Source organism: Triticum dicoccoides, chromosome 3B (assembly GCF_002162155.2).
Source record: "Triticum dicoccoides isolate Atlit2015 ecotype Zavitan chromosome 3B, WEW_v2.0, whole genome shotgun sequence".
In the NCBI taxonomy this organism is placed as follows: Eukaryota; Viridiplantae; Streptophyta; class Magnoliopsida; order Poales; family Poaceae; genus Triticum; species Triticum dicoccoides.
In genome coordinates this window covers 307,772,930-307,793,721 of record NC_041385.1, presented here as the reverse complement: position 1 = coordinate 307,793,721, position 20,792 = coordinate 307,772,930, and positions in this window count along the sequence as shown.

Sequence of the window (20,792 nt, the reverse complement as noted above, 5' to 3'; positions counted from 1 at the left end):
TATGGTGAATATGTGGACTCGTGTGCGCCACCTCAAAAGAGTCGCTTGCAGTCGTAGTTTAGGATAGCCACCGAGTCAAAGCTGGCTTGCTGCAGTTAAACCCCACCATCCCCTTGTTGAAAATGATGCATATGTAGATAGTTCTGATGTAAGTCTTGCTGGGTACATTTGTACTCACGTTTGCCTATTTTATGTTTTTGCAGAGAGACTTCAGTCTCACTAGTTGTTCCACGTGGACTTCGACGTTTAGCTTGTTACCTCAGCTACGATCTTGTGCCCTCGGCAGGATTGGTAGATACTAAGGCTTCTCAGCCTTTTTCATTTATAGATGTCTTTACTCAGACATGTTAAGCTTCCGCATGTGCTTTGACTTGTATGCTCTGATTGTTGGGTCATAAGACCCATGTTTGTAATATCTCGCTCCTCGGAGCCTATTGAATATTTACTTGTGTCGTAGAGTCATGTTGTGATGCCATGTTGTATTTGCACATATCGAGCATATTGTGTGTATGTTATTGAAATGCTTGGTATGTGTGGGATCTGGCTATCTAGTTGTTTATCCTTAGTAGCCTCTCTTACCGGGAAATGTCTCCTAGTGTTTCCACTGAGCCATGGTAGCTTGCTGCTGCTCCGGAACACTTAGGCTGGCCGGCATGTGTCCTTCTTCGTTCCTGTGTCTGTCCCTTCGGGGAAATGTCACGCGATGAATACCGGAGTCCTGTTAGCCCGCTACAGCCCGGTTCACCGGAGTCCTGCTAGCCCAGTGCTACAGCCTGGATTCACTCGCTGATGACCGACACGTTCGATGTTGGGTCATGAATGCCTGTCCCTGTAAGTTTGTGCCACTTTGGGTTTACGACTAGACATGTCAGCCCGGGCTCCTTATCATATGGATGCTAGCGACACTGTCATATACGTGTGCCAAAAGGCGCAAACGGTCCCGGGCAAAGGTAATGCGACACCCGTGGGAATACCGTGCGTGAAGCCGCAAAGTGATATGAGGTGTTACATGCTAGATCGATGTGGCATTGAGTCGGGGTCCTGACAACAAATCTTCGAAAAAAGAATTCAGCGAGGAAGTCGAGTAACACAGCTATGTCTGTAGGTCTGCTGACAGGTCGTCCTGCGGAGGAAATGCCCGGTTCAATGGGGGACCTTCTTCCCGAGGTATTGCAACTGCACGAACGAGTTCGGCAAGCAATGGAGGGCATCGTTCAGGCTATGTGGCCATCCCTCTCCATGCCAGAAGGCCTTGGGGAGCTTGCAAAGAAGCTGGAAGAAGTGCGGCAGCGCTTACGGTTGTGGAAGATATCGGCCTGCCATCAAGGTGCCAGGGAGGCCTGGGCCATGGTGAAGACTCGGTACACGAAGGCTGACCCGAACCACATGGCCGAGGTCGGCCCTATGGGTCCTGACAGAAAGGAGATCCGTGTCAGCTTAGTATATGGCAAGGTAGAGCTGGCTGCAAAGTATTCTCAACAGGACTGTAAATTAGACCGCCTGTTGGATGGTATTGAAGAAGAATATACCGAGTCAGATTGACTCTGTAATTTTAAAATGACATGTAAAATGCCTTCTAGCCGGATTGTAGATCGTTTGTCATTGCGGACCTTTTCGCTTCAACCTCTGGTCCCGATAGTCCAGAGTGTGTCCGAATACCTTCTCGGTTATATAAGAACCGAGGAATGCATGGAGACCAGGCGTAGGGGTCATAAGTGCTTTAGCAGACAAGTGCCCAACTAGTAAGAAACATCTTCCAGGGAGAATAGTTCCGTTAGGGGTTCCTTTCCCTGGGAGGCATGCCCTAAAGTGCATGTCCGAACTGCGAGAAAAAAGCAGAAAAGCATGTGGGGGCAAATAAATAAACAAAAAAAATCATCTTTTAGTTCATCGACCGAATATTCCCTTAAGAATGCGAGCTTTCGGCTTCACCCAGTCTGAGGTACACATCCGGCTGACCAGGCAGTAACAATCGCAGAGGTGCTCCCTTTACCATCTAGCCGAACAAACGGGAACGTAGGGGTAAGCATAGGAGCCAGGCAACCTAGCTTGGCCAAAACTTAAGTCATATCGATGCATATAATGGTGTATAAAAGGTTCATGCGGAAGTGTCACACATGTTTTGGGCATGAGGCCCGTTTATATAAACTTCTGATAAGGAAGCCCACAGGTATGATGAGCGCGAGTGGCGCGTCAAGTATGTGCGAACAATGCACAGGCAAGCCCCTGAGGGCTTGGGAGAAAAAAGGTAGAGAGAAGGAGAGAAATGCCAGACAGCTAATGTGAAAAATAAAAATAAAAATAGGGACAGAGGAAGGAGACGAACACGGAGTCCGGCTAGGCATAGAATCTTCGTAGGCGCGCTGCGTTCCATGGGTTTGGCTCAAGTCGGTTGTCCGATGCGTTTCGCAGACGGTACGCTCCACCAGTCAGGACTTGGTCTATTATGCAGGGACCCTCCCATTTGGGATTTAGTTTGTCCTTTTTCTTGTCCACAGGCGTAGAACTAGTTCGCCAACGTTATAAGTTTTGGCCCGTACTTCTCTGCTTTGACATCTTCGAGCCTGCTGTTGATAGAATGCGGAACGGGCTTTTGCCACGTCGCGCTCCTCCTCCAATGCGTCCAAGCTGTCCTGCCAATCGAGCTCGGCTTCTCTTTCTTCGTACATGCGCACGCGAGGTCAGTCATGAATTATGTCGCAGGGCAGGACTGCCTCTGCACCGTATACCATAAAAAATGGTGTGAATCCGGTAGTGTGATTCGGCGTGGTCCGCAGCCCCCAGAGTACGGAGTCAAGCTCCTCTACCCAGTGCGTGTTAGATTCCTTGAGGGATTGCACTAATCTAGGTTTGATGCCGCTCATAATGAGACCGTTGGCTCGCTCGACTTGACCGTTGGTTTGACGGTGATAGACTGAAGCGTAGTCGAGATTAATGCCCATGTTTTTGCACCAGAGTTTAACTTCGTCACCCGTGAAGTTTGTGCTGTTGTCAGTTATGATGCTGTGGGGGACGCCGTAACGGTGTACGACCCCGGATATGAAGTCTATCACCGGTCCGGATTCGGCCGCCTTTACAGGCTTGGCCTCTATCCATTTCGTGAATTTGTCCACCATGACCAGTACATATTTTTGCTTGTGGGTTCCTCCTTTAAGGGGTCCAACCATGTCAAGCCCCCAGACCGCAAAAGGCCAGGTAATGGGTATGGCTTGTAGGGCAGTAGGCGGCATGTGGCTTTGGTTAGCGAATAATTGGCAACCCACGCATCGCTGCACTAAGTCCTGAGCGTCTGCCCGGGCCGTTGGCCAATAAAATCCGGTACCGAAGGCCTTGCTTACAAGGGCCCAGGCTGCGGCGTGGTGCCCGCCGAGTCCGGCGTGAATTTTAGCCAGAATGTTTCGCCCTTCCTGTTCGGAGATACACCTTTGAAGGACTCCGGTTGTGCTTTTCTTATAAAGCTCTCCCTCGTGGACTTTATAAGCTTTAGATCGCCGCACTATGCAGCGGGCCTCGTTTTGGTCCTCGGGAAGTTCCTTCCTAGTTAGGTAGGCTAGAAATGGTTCTGTCCACGGGGCAATGACTGCCATTATTGTGTGGGCTGACGGTGTTGTTTCGTTGGCGGAGCCACCAACCGTGTCAGAATGTTTGGTGAGGGGCAGTGTGGTTGTGTCCGGGCTATTGTTTCTGGACTCTCCCTCCCATGATACGGATGGCTTGAACAGCCTCTCTAGGAAGATGTTGGGAGGGACGGCATCGTGCTTTGCGCCAATGCATGCCAACACATCTGCTTCCTGGTTATTCTACCGGGCTATGTGGTGAAATTCGAGCCCCTCGAACCGGGCTGACATCTTTGAGACGGCGTTGCGATAAGCTGCCATTTTCGGATCTTTGGCATCAAAGTCTCCATTTATATGGGATATCGCGAGGTATGAATCCCCGCGGACCTCTAGGTGCTGAATGCCCATGGAGACTACCATCCGGAGACCATGTAGAAGGGCCGCGTATTCGGCCGCATTGTTGGAGTCCGTGTACATTATCTGATGTACGTATTGGACTGTATCTCCGGTTGGGGACGTCAGAACGACGCTAGCCCCCAGGCCAGCCAACATTTTGGAGCCGTCGAAGTGCATGATCAAGTTGGAATATGCGCCGTACTCTTTAGGGAGCTCGACTTCAGTCCATTCGGCGATGAAGTCAGCCAAAACCTGCAACTTAATGGCTCGCCGTGGCTTGTAAGTTATGTCGAACGGGAGGAGCTCAATGGCCCATTTGGCAATCTGGCCTGCTGCGTCGCGGTTGTTTATAATGTCATTAAGAGGTACTTCGGAGGCTACTGTTATTAAACACTCTTGGAAATTGTGTCGCAGCTTCCGGGATGCCATGAACACTGCGTATGCTATCTTTTGATAATGCGGGTACCGTGACTTGCATGGGGTTAGGACAGTGGACACGTAGTAAACTGGTTTTTGGAGAGGGAACTTGTGTCCATCCGTTTCTCGTTCAACAACGAGCACCGCGCTTACAACTTGGTGGGTTGCCGCGATGTATAATAGCATTGGTTCACCCGTGTTGGGCGCGGCCAGGACAGGATTTGTTGCCAATATGGCTTTGATTTCGTCGAGTCCGGCCGTAGCGGCAGCCGTCCACTTGAAGTGTTCGGTGCGTCACAGGAGGCGATAAAGGGCTAATGCCTTTTCTCCTAAGAGGGAGATAAAGCGGCTTAGAGCCGCCACGCATCCAGTCAATTTTTGTATTTGTTTGAGGTCTTTTGGGATATCCAATTGTGACAGAGCTCGGATCTTGGCTGGGTTTGCTTCAATTCCTCTACCGGATACGATTAAGCCCAAGAGCTTTCCGGCTGGTACACCGAAAACGCATTTTTCCGGGTTGAGCTTAATGTCATATGCTCGGAGATTGTCGAATGTGAGCCTCAAGTTGTCTACTAGAGTATCGACGTGTTTGGTTTTGACGACCACGTCATCTATGTATGCTTCAACTATTTTGTTGATCTGGTTCGCCAGACATGTCTGAATCATGTGTTGATATGTTGCGCCGGCGTTTTTGAGCCCGAAGGGCATCTTGTTGAAGCAGAATGGGCCATATGGGGTGATGAATGCCGTTGCAGCTTGGTCTGACTCTGCCATCTTGATTTGGTGGTAGCCAGAGTATGCATCGAGGAAACACAATGAATCGTGTCCTGAAGTGGCGTCGATGATTTGATCAATTCGGGGGAGGGGAAGGGATCCTTTGCACAGGCCTTATTGAGGTCTTTGAAATCGACGCATAGGCGCCAGGATTTGTCCTTCTTTGGTACCATCACCAGGTTTGCTAGCCAGTCCGGATGTTTTATATCTCTGATGAATCCGGCTTCCAGTAGTTTTGCTAGCTCCTCTCCCATGGCTTGTCTCTTGGGTTCAGAGAAACGCCGAAGAGTCTGCTTAACGGGCTTGAACCGTTTTAGGATGTTCAGGCTGTGCTCGGCCAGCCTGCGTGGGATTCCTGGCATGTCTGAAGGGTGTCAGGCGAAAATGTCCCAATTTTCTCGCGGGAATTCTCTGAGTGTGGCGTCTACATCAGGTTTTAGTTGTGCCCCGATGGAGGCCATTTTTGTGCGGTCCGTTGGATGGACTTGGAATTTGACTATTTCGTCCGCTGGTTTAAAAGAGGTGGACTTGGATCTCTTATCTAGTATCACATCGTCCCTGTCCACCGTGGAGCGCAACACAGTTAGTTCCTCGGCGCTAGGGCTTCGGATAACGCCTCCAGGGCTAGTGCGGCTGTCTTGTTTTCGGCGCGGAGCGCTGTGTCCGGATCACTAGCGAGAGTGATGATTCCGTTGGGTCCGTGCATTTTGAGCTTCATGTACCCGTAATGGGGTATGGCTTGAAAAATTGTAAATGCTTCTCGCGCTAACAGAGTGTGGTATCCACTGCTGAACAGGGCCACTTGAAATGTGACCTCTTCGGATCTGTAATTATCCGACGTGTCGAACACCACATCCAATGTGATTTTCCCTGAACAGCACGCTTCCCGGCTTGGTATTATCCCTCTAAAGGTTGTGTTGCTTCGCTCAATGCGGCTCCAGTATATTTCCATTTTTCGTAGGGTTTCCTCGTAGATGAGGTTAAGTCGGCTGCCGCCGTCCATGAGTACCTTTGTAAGTTGGAATTCGTCCACTATGGAACTGAGGACCAATGCGGCTGGTGCTCGGGCTGTCCGGAATTTAGGTTCGTCACTAGCATTAAAGGTAATAGCCGTGTCACTCCATGGGTTTATTGTTGCTACTTGGTAGACTTCGGTAAGGCTGCGGAGCGTTCGTTTCCTCGCATTGTTTGATGTGAAAGTCTCAAAGATTGTCGACACCGTACTGGCGTTTCTGGGGTGGTGCTCTGTGGATTCTGGAGTTAGAAGCTCCTCGCCACTTCTGGCCACCTGCCGGAGTATCCAACATGCTCTAAGGCTGTGAATTGGTGTGACTTCCCCTGAACTATTAAATTTACAGGGTCCATTGAGCCATCCCTCCAGTACGGTTCCATACCCTGTAGAGGGTTTTTGTTTTTTGCTGTTTGGCTCAGGTGCCTGGCGATAATGCGCCCTTTTGTTTCGGACTGGTATTGTATTCAGGGCCGGATTGTCCCAGAATTTAGTTTCGGTTTTCCGAACGCTTTCTGTCACACAGTACTTTCGTACTATGGATGTCAAGTCGGCGAAGCGTGTAATTCCGCGGCGACTTATGGCGTTGAGGATTCTGATGTCCGTGCAGTTGTTACAGAAAAATGAAATTGCGTCTTTCTCACGGCAGTCCTTTATCCTGTTCATAACCAGGAGGAATCTGGCCCAGTAGTGGTGTACTGTTTCCCCGGGTTCTTGCCGTATTTGGGATAGATACCTTATATTTGGGTGGGCGGGTGGATTTAAATCCGGAACCTCGCCCGATATAAGATTCAGGGGCCAAGAAATTTCCGAATTCGGAAGCTTATTTTCTTCGATGTTATTCAATGAATCAGGCCTGCTGCCTGACTTTGGGTTCAGGGCTTGGGCAACATCCTCCCCTCCGCGGGTGTCCGGCTTGGAGGGGTCTGGAATCCGGACGCATCTTGTCCTTAGGATGGGCGAAGATTCGCCGCATTGTTCTTCCACCACTTCAACGTGGTGGGTGACCGGGGGAGAGTCGATCTCTCTGTGATCGGGTTTAAGCCCAATCTGGTCGTAATCTGTAGCGACTCCCAGGGCGGCAACGCGATCCAAGAACTTGTTTAGGGAAGAGAGCTCCATCGGATCTAACTGCTCGGCAAGTTCCGAGCTGATGTGGAGATTGCTTTCGATGGCCCGAGAGGTCATTATCAGCGCGGCGGCCGAACAGGCGGTCATCAAAAAACTGCCTAGCCAGAGAGTTTGGCCGACAGCCAAAGATGCTTTAGCAACAATGCCGTCTTTAAAGACAGGGTGCAGCATCCTTCCTAACGGTGACGACACAGAGGAACTCTCAATGAAAGCACCAATGTCAGTGTCAAAACCGGCGGATCTCGGGTAGGGGGTCCCGAACTGTGCGTCTAGGCGGATGGTAACAGGAGACAAGGGACACGATGTTTTTACCCAGGTTCGGGCCCTCTCGATGGAGGTAAAACCCTACTCCTGCTTGATTAATATTGATGATATGGGTAGTACAAGAGTGAATCTACCACGAGATCAGAGAGGCTAAACCCTAGAAGCTAGCCTATGGTATGATTGTTGTTCGTCCTACGAACTAAAACTCTCCGGTTTATATAGACACCTGAGAGGGCTAGGGTTACACAGAGTCGGTTACAATGGGAGGAGATCTTCATATCAAATCGCCAAGCTTTCCTTCCACGCCAAGGAAAGTTCCATCAGGACACGGGACGAAGTCTTCAATCCTGTATCTTCATAGTCCGGCCATCCGGACACCCCCTAATCCAGGACTCCCTCGGGTATCGTGAGGACAATTTATAGTTTGTAATATTTGCTTTTGGATTTTCTTCGAGATTTTGCAGTTTCCTTCCTATTTGCTTTGTGTTCTACGTTGGCAGGGCCCGGCCCCACGCATACCTCAGCCGCCGTTAGCCCCGACAGGATCACTAGGACGGGACCAAGGAGTGAGGGGCTACATGGCAAGTTAGGCTCCTGAGTCGCGATGCTCAGGTGTCCCCCTTGACGCGCAAAAAGCAACTAGGGAGGGGGTGTAGGAGTAGATCTGTCATTCTATGTCGGCAGGGCCCGGCCCCGCGCATACCTCAACCACCGTTAGCCTTGCGGAACTAAGGAGTGAGGGGCTACATGGCCAGTTAGGCTCTTGAGTCGCAATGCTCAGGAGTCCCCCTTGATGCTCAAATAGTCTTCATACCTTGGCTCCGCTCGGGGAGGGGCGCGCGATGACCAGGTCCGAGGGACCTGGCCGGGTGGCATACGCTCTGGCGTGACCCGGGCACAGCCCCCGTGTCCAGCCCCCTCGCATGGCGCTCCCGAGGGGAGGCATTGCGATGAGGCCAGACACTAAGCTCTGGGCTCCCTGAGGTTAATACAGCCGTGCGCTGCCCTCAGTTGTTTATCACTAGCGCGGAGCATAGCGCTTTCGTATATGTACGGGCATAGCCGCTCCTCGGCAGTGTCGTCATCCAGCATGGAGCATGGTGCTTCCACTGGTACGTGGGAGGGGGCCCCCCTCCAGGGGGAGCCCCCGGGGCGTGTACAGCCCCGCCCTGACACGTGGCTGGCACGGTAGTGCTAGACGAGGTGTATCTAGGCACTCGTGAGCCAGCCCGGGACTCACGAGGCCCTACCTCAACGCGGGTTGCGCCCGATCTTGAGGGTTGGGCAGCTGAGTGTTCCTGCGAGATGGTTAGATACAAATGCTCTACGTCCTCAGGTCCCGGCCCTCGAGCAAGCTCAGCCGCCGCTGGTATGCCAGGTCGAGATGCTGTGGACAAGGCCAGGGGGTGAGGGGTGGAGAGCCAGTAAGAGCTCCTGAGTCGCGATGCTCACGAGCCCCCCTTTTAACGTGCAAGCGATTTGCATGAGGGATAAAAAGGCCCGTGGTAGGCGTCAGACAGTAATCATAGGCAGGTTAAGCACGAAGGCAAATTAGCTTAGATTAATGCAGGAAGGATACATGCCACTGGGTCAGGCCCGAGCGGCTTGGGGATGATGCAGCTCGAGTGGCGCCCCCAGCAAGGTAAAATAAAGACATAAGCAAAAGGGATACATGTTGCAGGGACAGACCCACGCGACCTGGGAATAATGCAGCCCTGAGGGCGCTCCCAGCTGAAATGAACTCGAAAGATTTCACCTGATACCATTGTAGAGCGGGTGTTGGAGTAGCTGACGATGCGTGGTGAAGAGGCCGATGCTCACGAGCCACCGGAACCCTGAGCCTCGGGCGGCTCTGGGGGTCCAGGCGGTTCCTCGAGGACCATCTCCATCCCCGCCAAGACTGCGTGGTGTCTGGCCTCCTGAGCTGCCGGGATGCTCCGCAGAAGACGCTGGTGAGTGGCAGCCGTGTTCGGCAGACCGAAAGGCATGCGAACGTAGTTGTGCGGCGGACCCTCGCAATGTCCCACACGCGAAGGCCAGAAGCGCTCCTGAGACGCGACTCGGCTGAGCCCCAGGTAGTCGATGCAGACGTGCAGCCCGCCATCCTCGCTTAGATGGGGAGCTACGCGAGGTAGGCGGTGATCGTCGTGCATGACTCTTGATTCCTGCAGCTCCTGAGTGGCCTTGGTGATGAACTCCAGAGGGTTGGGCCTTCCTTGCCCCATGCCTTCCTGCGGGAAACATGTTGCGACGCTCGCCTCCAAGTGGGTCCCAACCGCCTCCCTCATGATCTTGGCAAAGTCTGAGGCCCTCGAGAAGAGAGCCCCCAAGCCTTGCCCGAGGAGGGCGCCGGGTGCGCCTTCCTATGCGATGGAGGGAGGCGCCCCTGGCACAGGCGCGGATCCTGATACGGCACCTCCGGAGATGCCAACCTCGTGAGGCCTTGAGTTGGGCAATGTCTTCTTCTTCTTAGGAACTGCCTTGGGAGGGTTCTCGCTCCTGCTGTCTGGGTTCTGGATTGATGCAGCTTGGAAGGTGCGCTCGAGGGAGCACACCGCATCCTTCTCTTCGCAGGGGACTATGATGATTCCGCCACTTCCTGGCATCTTGTGGACATTATAACCATGGTGAGTTACCGCCATGAACTTGGCCAGGGCTCGGTACCCGAGGATGGCGTTGTATGGCAGGCGAATGTGGGCAACGTCGAAGTCGGTGACCTCGATGCGGTAGTTCTTGCATTGTCCGAAGGTGACAGGGAAACGAACCTGCCCTATCGGAGTGATGGAGCCATCAGTGACTCCTGAGAAGGGCTTGGTTGGCCGAAGTTGATCATATGTCACTTGAAGGTTGTTGAACGTCTCAACGGATAGAATGTTGAGCCCTGCGCCACCATCGATGAGAGTCCTGGTTACTTGCACATTGCTGATGACTGGGGAGCAGACCATTGGGAGGATGCTAGCTGTAGCCTCACACTTGAGCTGATCCGCTGAGCTGAACGTGATGGCACACGTGGACCACCTGAGAAGACGCGTGGCCTCGAGCTTGGGGAGGACTATGTTCACCTCGCTAGCAAACTGCTTGAGGATGCGTTGAGAGGCTAGGGCCTGGGCTCCACCCAAGATGCAAGCGATAGCACGTGGCTCCAGAAAGCCCCCGGCCCCCTCGTCCTGGTGGTGGTCATCATTCCTCCTTGGCGGTGGTGGCAGAGAAGGAAGGCATGCTTTGCCCTGCGGGCAGTCCTCGCGAGGCTGATCACTCCAAGCCCCCTCACGCCACTCCTGGCGAGGGCCTCGGTCGTCCCATCGTCCTCCACCTCTTCCTCCTCCTCGGTCGTAGCCCCGGTCATTGCGCTCAGGGCGTCGACCGATGCGTCCTTCTCGAACGGCTCTGAGCTCTTGGCATTCGTTGGTGTTGTGGGTGTAGAGGTTGTGGTAGGCGCAGAATCGGTTGCCCTTGGACGACTCGGGCTGGTCCCTGCCGCGCTTCGTGTGTGGTTCTGCTGCGAGCATAGCTTCTCCTTTGTACTTCAGGTCGTTGGACTTGGCTTTCTTCTCTTCGGGGTCAGCAGCTGGGAGCTCGAGGAGGGAGAGGCACCCCTCCTCAGCCCTTGCACACTTGGTCGCCAAGTTGAACAGCTCCAGAGATGTGCAAAGATCCTCGTGGATGGCAAGCTCCTCCTTCATCTTGACGTTGCGGACACCATCAGAGAACGCTGAGATGATGGCCTCCTCGGTCACCTTGGGAATCTTGAGGCGAGCACTATTGAAGCGCTGGATGTATTTCTGCAGTGTCTCTCGGGGTTGTTGCTTGATGCGGCGCAGGTCACCCACGACCAGACGACGGTCGCGAGTGCCCTGCAAGTTGGCGATGAAATGGATGCACATCTCGTCCCAAGTGGAGATCGAGCCAGGAGGCAGGTTTAGGAGCCAGGTGCGGGCACCATCTTTGAGCGCCATGGGAAACCAGTTCACCATGGCCTTTTCATCTTTGTTGGCCGCCTCGATGCCCAGCTCATAGAGCTGCAGGAACTCCGCGGGGTCGACAGTGCCGTCATATCAAGGAGGCAGATCCGGCTTGCACTTGCCCAGCCAGGCGACGCTGTGTAGCTCGGTGGTGAAGGCGCGGCAGCCTGCCGTGGCCACCGGAGCCCTTTGTAGTCGCGGGGCCTGCTCTTGGAGATTCCCGCGCGCTGCCGCCAGGGGCAGCATGGGGTCTTGGCATGCTGGAGTAGGGATGCGGTATTGGCGTGCTGGAGCAGGGAGCACGCGAGCGCCTTCTTGGGGCCGAGGGATTTCTTGGCAGCTTCTTTCTTGTCGCACGGGCAATGGACACAGTGGGTCCCGTCCAGGGGCCGCGCGCCTTGGAGCTAGGGCGCCTTCTTGGGGAGGAGGTGGCGGAGGCACCTCCTGAGCTGCGTCGCCCATGCAGGATGGAGGGCGAGGCAGTGAGAGGGATGGTGCAAGAGAGCTCCCTGCGGCGCTGACGAGCTCGGTGATGCGAGCGAGCCACTCCATGTAGAGGTCGTCGACGGGGCGGTAGTGCAGGAGCTCACGTGCCAGGAGCAACGCGGCCTGTGCGTCCGTGGGAGCGCGATGAGCATGAGATGAAGAACTGGCTGGAGTTAGCGTTGGAGTGGCGGTGCGGCCTTCCCGCCGCACCGAGGGATGCAGCAACGATGCTTGATGCCCGTTCCCCGTCGGGCCAATGGCGGCATTGGCGGTAGGCGACGGAGAACTACGTGGAGGCCCACCGACGGGGGCCGTCTAGGTGACACGGACGGTGAGAGCAGCCCGACGCTCGGCGCGAGCTCGGCGAGCGTCTGCCATGGATGCGACGAACGATGGAACGCAGACGGCGGAAAGAAAATTCCGGCGCAACCCTACCTGCCACGCCAAATGTCGGATATCGGGTTCAGGCAAGACCCTTAAGGTTCAAACTCTAGGGTGCGCACGATCTACTCCCTACCGATCCATGCCCTAACACCTCGCCGTGAATCTAAGCTACACGATGAACAACACAAGGGACACGAGGTTTATACTGGTTCAGGCCACCGTAGAGGTGTAATACCCTAATCCAGTGTGTGGTGTGGTGGATTGCCTCTGGGGCTGATGATAAACAGTACAGAGGAAGTGTAGTCTCGCGAGGGGTGTTCTTGAGCTGGTGCGGTGTTCTGCTAAAGAAGGATTCAATTCCCTCCTTCTACTGTGGTGGCTATCTCTATATATAGAGGCCCTGGTCTTCTTCCCAAATATTGAGCGGGAAGGGAGCAAACAACGACCATTTTGAAGGGGGGCGGCTAGTACAAGCTATCCTGACTAAAGTTGGTCTTCGACTGCCAAAAGCACTTGTGATGACACCGTCTTGGGCTCGATGTTGATCTCCGTCCTGCCGTCCTGCTGGTCTTTGTCTCGTTGCACCAACATGGAAACCTTTGCTTGATGCCTTGGTACTCCGCGCCTACGCTTGCTCCCTTGGCACCAAACAGGAAACGAGGACATTGCACCGGCTGGCGCCCGCCTGGTCTCGATCGTCAGAGCTTGCATCACGAGCACCTCGCGAGGGACTCCACGGGATACTGTTCATCTCCACCATCGACCTCCTCCAGCCTCCACGGGCTACTGTTCATCCACCGTCGACCTCCTCTAGCCTCCACCTGCGACTATTCATCCACGGGATGTTGTTCATCCAGCCTCCACCGCGTGCTCCTCCACCGGCTACTGTTCAACCAGCCCTCTCCACGGGGTCCTGTTCAACAACCCCTCCACAGGCTACTGTTCATCCAGCCCTCCACCGGATACTATTCTACAAGCCCTCCACCGGCTACTGTTCAACCTTCCCTCCATGGGGTCCTATTCATCCACGCACAACCGGCTCGATCGATCGGGGTCCTGTTCATCTAGCGGCAACACCACGGGGTCCTGTTCATCCAACCCCCATCGGTAACTGTTCATCCAACCAACCCCCCCAACCACGCTCACTGTTCATCCAGAGGGAGCAACGATCGGCTTCAGTTAGCAGCAGTAGCGAAGGAATCGCTCCATCGCTTGGGTTCAGTAACATGTAGCCTGCAGTGCAATCGCTCAGGTTCAGTTGGAACGCCTCGCTTGGGTTCAGTTATAGCACAACGCCTCGCACTCACGTGCGTACGTGTAAGAGAGAAACATGCATCGCTCAGCCCCCTACCACCAACTGTAACGAGGAACTCCTCGATATTTTCCTCGCCCTCGCTTCTACAACAGTTTTTCTGTTATGGATGACCCAAAGAATGTCATGTAGCTGCATCTCCGGCACGCCCAGGACGAAAAGCCCATTTTCTGTCTTGATTTTTTGTTATAGAAGTAGGAGCCCACCACATCTATGAGGATACCGGGTTTTGTCACAATTATCGTCATAGAAGTGTCATAAGTATGACAAAAAAAAATTTATTTGTCCCAAAATGTCACGGATGTGTCTTTTTTTGTAGTGTATCGCTGCAGCCTGACATCGTCGACGGTATCGTGCTTCCATAGCCAGAGCTGGAGGTCCACACTGACTCGGGTAATGACTCGGGCGACATCGCCAGCGACGACTCTGACGACCACTTCGGCGACGGGTCCGACGACGGCGGATAACTGGATAGTCATCTATACCCATTTATGTGTCAAATAGATCCTAGGGTTTCTCTAGTTATGTCGGATTCAGGGCTCCGAAGACCCGAGAAAGGTTCGAACTATGGGGCGTGTGCGAAGAACTCAACCTCTCCGGCCAACCAACCCGTCACCCCACGACCTAGCTCGATGAACTAGGAAGAAGGACTCAACAGTTTACCTAGGTTCGGGCCAACTTGCGGTGTAAAACCATACTCCTTCTTTGTGGTGGATTTGCCTCATGAGGGGCTGAGGATGAACAAGTACAAGGGATGAACAATCTCGCGAGGTTTGCTATGTGAGGGAGAGGTTCGGGTCGGGGGTCCGGATCGCTCTCTATAGTGGTGGCTAACCTATACTTATAGAGGCCTCGGTCCTCTTACCCCAAAACATAGGAGGGAAGGGATCCCACAGTGGCCAATTTAAAAGGGGACAAGCAATACATCTTATCCTGACAAAAGGTGGTCTTCGCCTTCAAAGCTTCTGGTCGTGATGCTGTGGTGGGCTCGGCAGTGACATCTATCCTGCCGTCCTGGCGGTCTTGGTCTCGTTGCACGGGAATGGAAACCTTTGGCTGATTCCTCGGGACCCCGCACCTACGCTTGCCTCCTTAGCACCAAAGAGGAAACCTGCTGCACTGAGCCCGCCTGGCCTTCGTCGTCACGGCTTGCGTCACCTTAACATCATGAGGTTGGGCACTTGCATAGGCGACTCCGCTCCTCAGGAGGTAGTTTGGGGAGGCCGCTCTCTCCGAAGGTCTTGGCGTCGTCCGCCTGCGAGACTTGGCCCCTCGCGAGGATTTGGTCTTGCCGATGTCGCACATGGCCATACCAGGCCACTGATGGAGCCACGCCATGGGCCACAGGTAGACAAGTCTGCGTACCCTGGTTCCCACAATGCCAACAGTAGCCCCGGGGCCCAAGGCGCGCTCGGACATGGCTTCGAGGCGAAGACAAGGGGCAAGGGCAAAGCTCCGCAGGCCCAAATTGCCTGCGGACCAGGCTGACGCGTGGCGCTTGATGGGGCGTGGGCATCTCCACTTCCCCATGCCGCCTCAGGAACTGCCCGACTTGACAACTGTCATGTGCATGCTGATACGTCTCCAACGTACCTATAATTTTTTATTGTTCCATGCTATTATATTATCGATATTGGATATTTCATATTTTGTATGCTATTTTATATGATTTTTGGGACTAATCTATTAACCTAGAGCCCAGTGCCCGATTTTGTTTTCCCCTTTTTTGAGTTTTACAGAAAAGGAATACCACATAGAGTCCAATTGACAAGCCAATTCACGGAGGTTTTTTATGGACCAGAAGAAGCCCCTGAAGCAAAAGAGTTGGTCCAGCAGAGTCCCGACCCATCCACGAGGGTGAAGGGCGCGCCCTACCCGCCTAGGCGCGTCCCCTACCTCATGGATGATTCAAAGACCCCCCTGACTTGTTCTCGACGCCAAAAATTCCTATAAATACAGAATCCCCCGAAAAGAAACCTTGATCGGGAGTTCCACTGCCACAAGCCTCTGTAGCCAACAAAAACAAATCTAGATCCCATTCCGGCACCCTACCGGAGGGGGGGAATCATCACCGGTGGCCATCTTCATCATACCGGCACTCTCCATGAAGAGGAGGGAGTACTTCACCCTTGGGGCTGAGGATATGTACTACTAGCTATGTGTTTGATCTCTCCCTCTCGTGTTCTTGATATGGCACGATCTTGATGTACCGTGAGCTTTGCTACTATATATGGATCTTATGATGTTTCTTCCCCTCTACCTCTTGTAATGGATTGAGTTTTCCCTTCGAAGTTATCCTGTCGGATTGGGTCTTTAAGGATTTGAGAACACTTTATGTATGTCTGGCATGTGCTTCTCTGTGGTGACAATGGGATATTCACGTGATCTACTTGATGTATGTTTTGGTGATTGTAACACCCCAAAAATTTAACCATGTTTTGTTTATTAAAATTTACCAGGAGTTTAAATTTTTTATTTTTTTGGACTTTCTTTTGATCTCAGAAAACTCCCTTCTCTTTGATTTTTGTGGAGTTCTTACCTTAAGTGAAAACTTTCCAAAAATATTATTGGACTTGTATACTATCTCAATAAAACAATTCTTTTATCAGTGGATTTATTTGCAGAATTGTTTTCCTGAGCTTTATTCTTTTAAAATAATTTTTCAAAGGTTTTAGGGCCTCTTTTGCACTGCAACCATTTGATAAATGCATTTAATATTTTCCCAAAAAACTTGCGGATGACATATGATGTACCTAAATCACTTTTATGCAAAAATATTCCTTAGTCATTTGGAGATTTTGAGTTTTACCACAAGTTTTTAAATCTGGTCCAGTTGCACTTTTGCACTACAACGTATTTAAATACTTCTTTAAAACTTCCACCAAAATTAGGGGACGTCAGTAGGAGTATATTATCCATCTTTGTGCAAAAACCCAGTTATGTTCTTCGAGATATTTGAGTGAATCAACCTCATTTTCATTCTGGTCCACTTAATGATTTGTACAGCAACCACATTTTATTTTGCTCTATTGCCCATGATTCTTCCTCATGCTTTTAGTCCATGCTGCAAAACCCTTAAGTCCAGGAGCATGAACCCATTGGAATATTTTTAGTCCATGAAATGACAGCCTTTAGTTTCTGTCCAAAATTGGTTTTCTCAAATATTTGCACTAACAAGTTTCTATGTTTGACAAACCAACCTGGCCACCATCACCTACACCTAGAGAGACACTGATCTAGAGATTTTGGCCACTCCAAGAACTGCCTAGATGCCTCTAGCTTTTTGTCAAACACCTTGTGTGCATGGCCAGATTTGACATGAACTTTAGTTTGCAATATGAACTTGATCCACTGACCCAGCAACCTTGTCCACTCAGCTCCTAGCTACTCCTAACCTAGGTTTGCTAATTTCCAGCCTCACCCGAGCCTTGTGGCATGCATTGGCATTTCGTCGAGCAGCTAGCGTGTGTGCTCTGGGCGTGCTGAGAGCGCATGTTTTGCACGCGCGTGCACCGAGCCGCCGCGTCTCGCTGCCGCCTACCCTACGCCCGTTCTGGCCCTTGACCAACCGTAGCCAGCGCGCCTCATCTCCTCCCGCACTGCAGAGCCACCCCGACCACCCCTGGCACCCACAGCGCCGCTGTCAGGTCGGCCAGAGCGGTTAGCGGCGGCCACAGTGGGCTCTGCTGTCAGGACCCCGACTCGATGTCACATCGATCTAGCCGGTAACACCTCATATCACTTTGCGGCCTCACGCACGGTATCCCCACGGGTGTCGCCTTACCTTTGCCCGGGACCGTTTGCACCTTTTGGCTCACGTATATGATAGTGTCGCTAGCATCCATATGATAAGGAGCCCGGGCTGACATGACTAGTCGTAAACCCAAAGTGGCACAGACTTACAGGGACAGGCATCCATGACCCAGCTTCGAACGTGTCGGTCATCAGCAAGTGGGTCCGGGCTGTAGCACTGGGCTAGCAGGACTCCGGTAAACCGGGCTGTAGCGGGCTAACAGGACTCCGGTACTCAATGCGTGACATTTCCCCGAAGGGACAGACACCGGAATGAAGAAGGACACATGCCGGCCAGCCTAAGTGTTCCAGAGCAGTAGCAAGCTACCATGGCTCAGCGGTAACACTAGGAGACATTTCCCGGTAAGAGAGGCTACTAAAGATAAACAACTAGATAGTCAGATCCCACACATACCAAGCATTTCAATCATACACACAATATGCTCGATATGTGCAAATACAACAAGGCATCACAACATGACTCTACGACACAAGTACTTTATTTAAGGCTCAGAGAACCATACATAACATACACAAGGTACGGGTCTCACGACCCAGCATTCAAGTCATACAGTCATACAAACCAGCAGCGGAAGTAACTTGTCTGAGTACAGACAACTAGAAAGATAAAAGAGGCTTGGAAAGCCTAGCTATACTACGTGGTCCTTCACAAGCTCAGGATCACCACCTGGGCCTTTAGCCTACTCATTGATGTCAACGTCTACGTAGAACCCATCAGAAGGGGTTGCAGCGTCTTCTGTAAAAATGTAAATTATAGCATCATGAGTACAAAGGTACTCAGCAAGACTTACATCAGATCCTATATACATGCACATTATCAAGAAGGGTTGGTGGAGTTGTTGCAGCAAGCCAGCTTTGACTCTTGGCTAGGCTAACCTACGAGGCTCCAATTTGAAACGGTTTTGCGTACACGAGTCCACTACTCACCAATTCAATACACTACCGAGGATCCACCTCCGTCTTCCTACGGAAGAGCCATCCTCGGCACTCACACTTATCTTGAGGCTTTTAGTAGTTTCCATTTACTTGTCTATGAACTATATAGGCAACCAAGTAGTCCTTTACCGCGGACGCGGCTATTCGAATAGATCATGATAACCCTGCAGGGGTGTACTTCTTCATACACGCTCTCACCACTTACCGTCGTTTACACGACATGTACTCGGCAACCTTCAAGCGGAAGCCCAACGTGGGTGTCGGCCACGACCTACCTAATCACCTAAGCCTCCAGTCCAGGTTTATCGCCTATCCAGGTTCCATCCGCAGGGAGTCCGGCCGAGGTTTCCCATACGGCCCCGAACGATGTGAACAGGGTTCCCGAGATACCTAACGGGTATTCGGTACACCCGGCCACGTACCTACCGCATCACAGCCCACCCCCACGGTCAGCGCTGTCCACGGCCTCCAGTAGGCTACAAACACCAGAAACTACTTGCAACTCCTGGACGGAGAACTAGGGTGAATAAGAAGCCGAGAGGGTCCATTGGTTTCGGGCCCAATGCATGGTAGTAGCTGATTCTTAAATCACACATACAGATCTCAGTGCTTAAGGTCGGCTTCAATGAAACAACCCACCATGTACTCCTACATGGCCTCTCATCGATACCTTTACCAAATCATGTTCACCACACCACTCTCATTACTGACATAATCATTTCACTCTAGCCCATCACCCAGATGAACCAGACCTGACACGACTCTAAGCATAGCAGGCATAGCAAGGTAGGAACAACACATACATATGGCTCAATCAACTCCTACACATGCTAGTGGGTTTTCATCTAGTTACTGTGGCAATGACAGGTCATGCAGAGGAAGTGGGTTCAACTACCGTAGCACACAGCAGTTTCAAACGCGTTGTCTTAATGCAGTAAATGAGAGCAGGAGCGAGAACATGGGATTGTATCGATATGATCAAATGGTTGGTTGCTTGCCTGATGGTTCGATGCACTGATACGGTTCTTCGTTAGGGTAATCACGGTACTCCTCGGGGGCAGATCCTGCCGCAAGAACACCGATATACAACCATCACCAAACAATGTGCAACAATAGGATGCATGCATGAAACATAGCAATATGAGTGTGTTGGGCTAATGCAACTAAGACCAGAAGGGTTTGAACCAATTTGAATCAAAGATTCAAATTTCAAACTCAAACATGGCCCTTTAAAGTGTTTTTCCTTGTTTTGCATTAAACATCAAGTTAACTTGTTTAGTCATGCATGAAAATAGTACAGATGGATAGATTGGATTTTTCTGATCACTTTTCATATATAATTTGTCTGATTTAGAGTTACAGAATAAAAGTTATGAATTTTTGAAGTTTAAATTATATTCTGGAATTTCCTATATTAGAATATTTCCAGAAAATCAATTATTGCGTCAGCCTGACGTCAGTGTGACGTCAGCAGGTCAACGGAACACGTCCGGGTCAAACCTGACAGTGGGTCCCGCATGTCAGGGTGATTATTTTAATTAAAGTTTAATTAAAACTAAACCTGTTTAATTAACAGGGCTGGGCCCCACCTGTCATTGACTCAGGGGAGTCAACCAGGGCCCACCCGTGGTCAAACCCGGGTCGGCTGCACCGGCGTTTAGCCGCCGGCGAGCCCGACGCGGCGGCGGAAGTGATTTTTGCCGTTCCGGCAACCAAACGAGCCGCGGAGGGCACCGGAGCGGAGCTGAGGTCGAGCCGCAGCTCTTGGTGGAGTCCGTTGGGGTCGGGGTGGCCGGAGTTGGCGCCGGCGACGACTTTGGCGGCCACCGGAGTTCGGCCAAAGTCGAACTTGTCGCTAGGGGGATCGGTGAGGTGCGGGGAGTGCACGGTTGGGCCTAACGCAGCGTGGTGAGTGCGTTGGACACCGCGGGTTGACCGGAGGATGGCCGGAAGCACGCCGGCGACGAGATCCGTGGCGGTGCGTGCGTGTGATCTTCGTGCGGTGGCTACACGGCTCGGGAATGAGAGAGAGAGGGTCGGAGGGGTAGCTAGGCTCACAGCGCTCCCGTAGAGGCCACCGGCGGGGTCGGGGACGAGCTGAGGCGGCGACGGCGTTGAAGGGGATCTCCGGCGACGACGAGCTCGGGCGAGGTCGGTGCGGTGGTCTCGGGCCGCTCGAGCACACGGGGCTCGGCTAGCTCGATGAAATGGACGGCGGCGAAGCTCCTGGACACGGCGGCACGGCGTGGGGTTGACGGAGGGCGTGGCTACGGCGATGGGGTGGCGGCGATGGCGTCGGCCATGGCGTGGGAGAGCGAGGGAGAGGAGCTGGAGAGGAGAGGGGGTGTCTG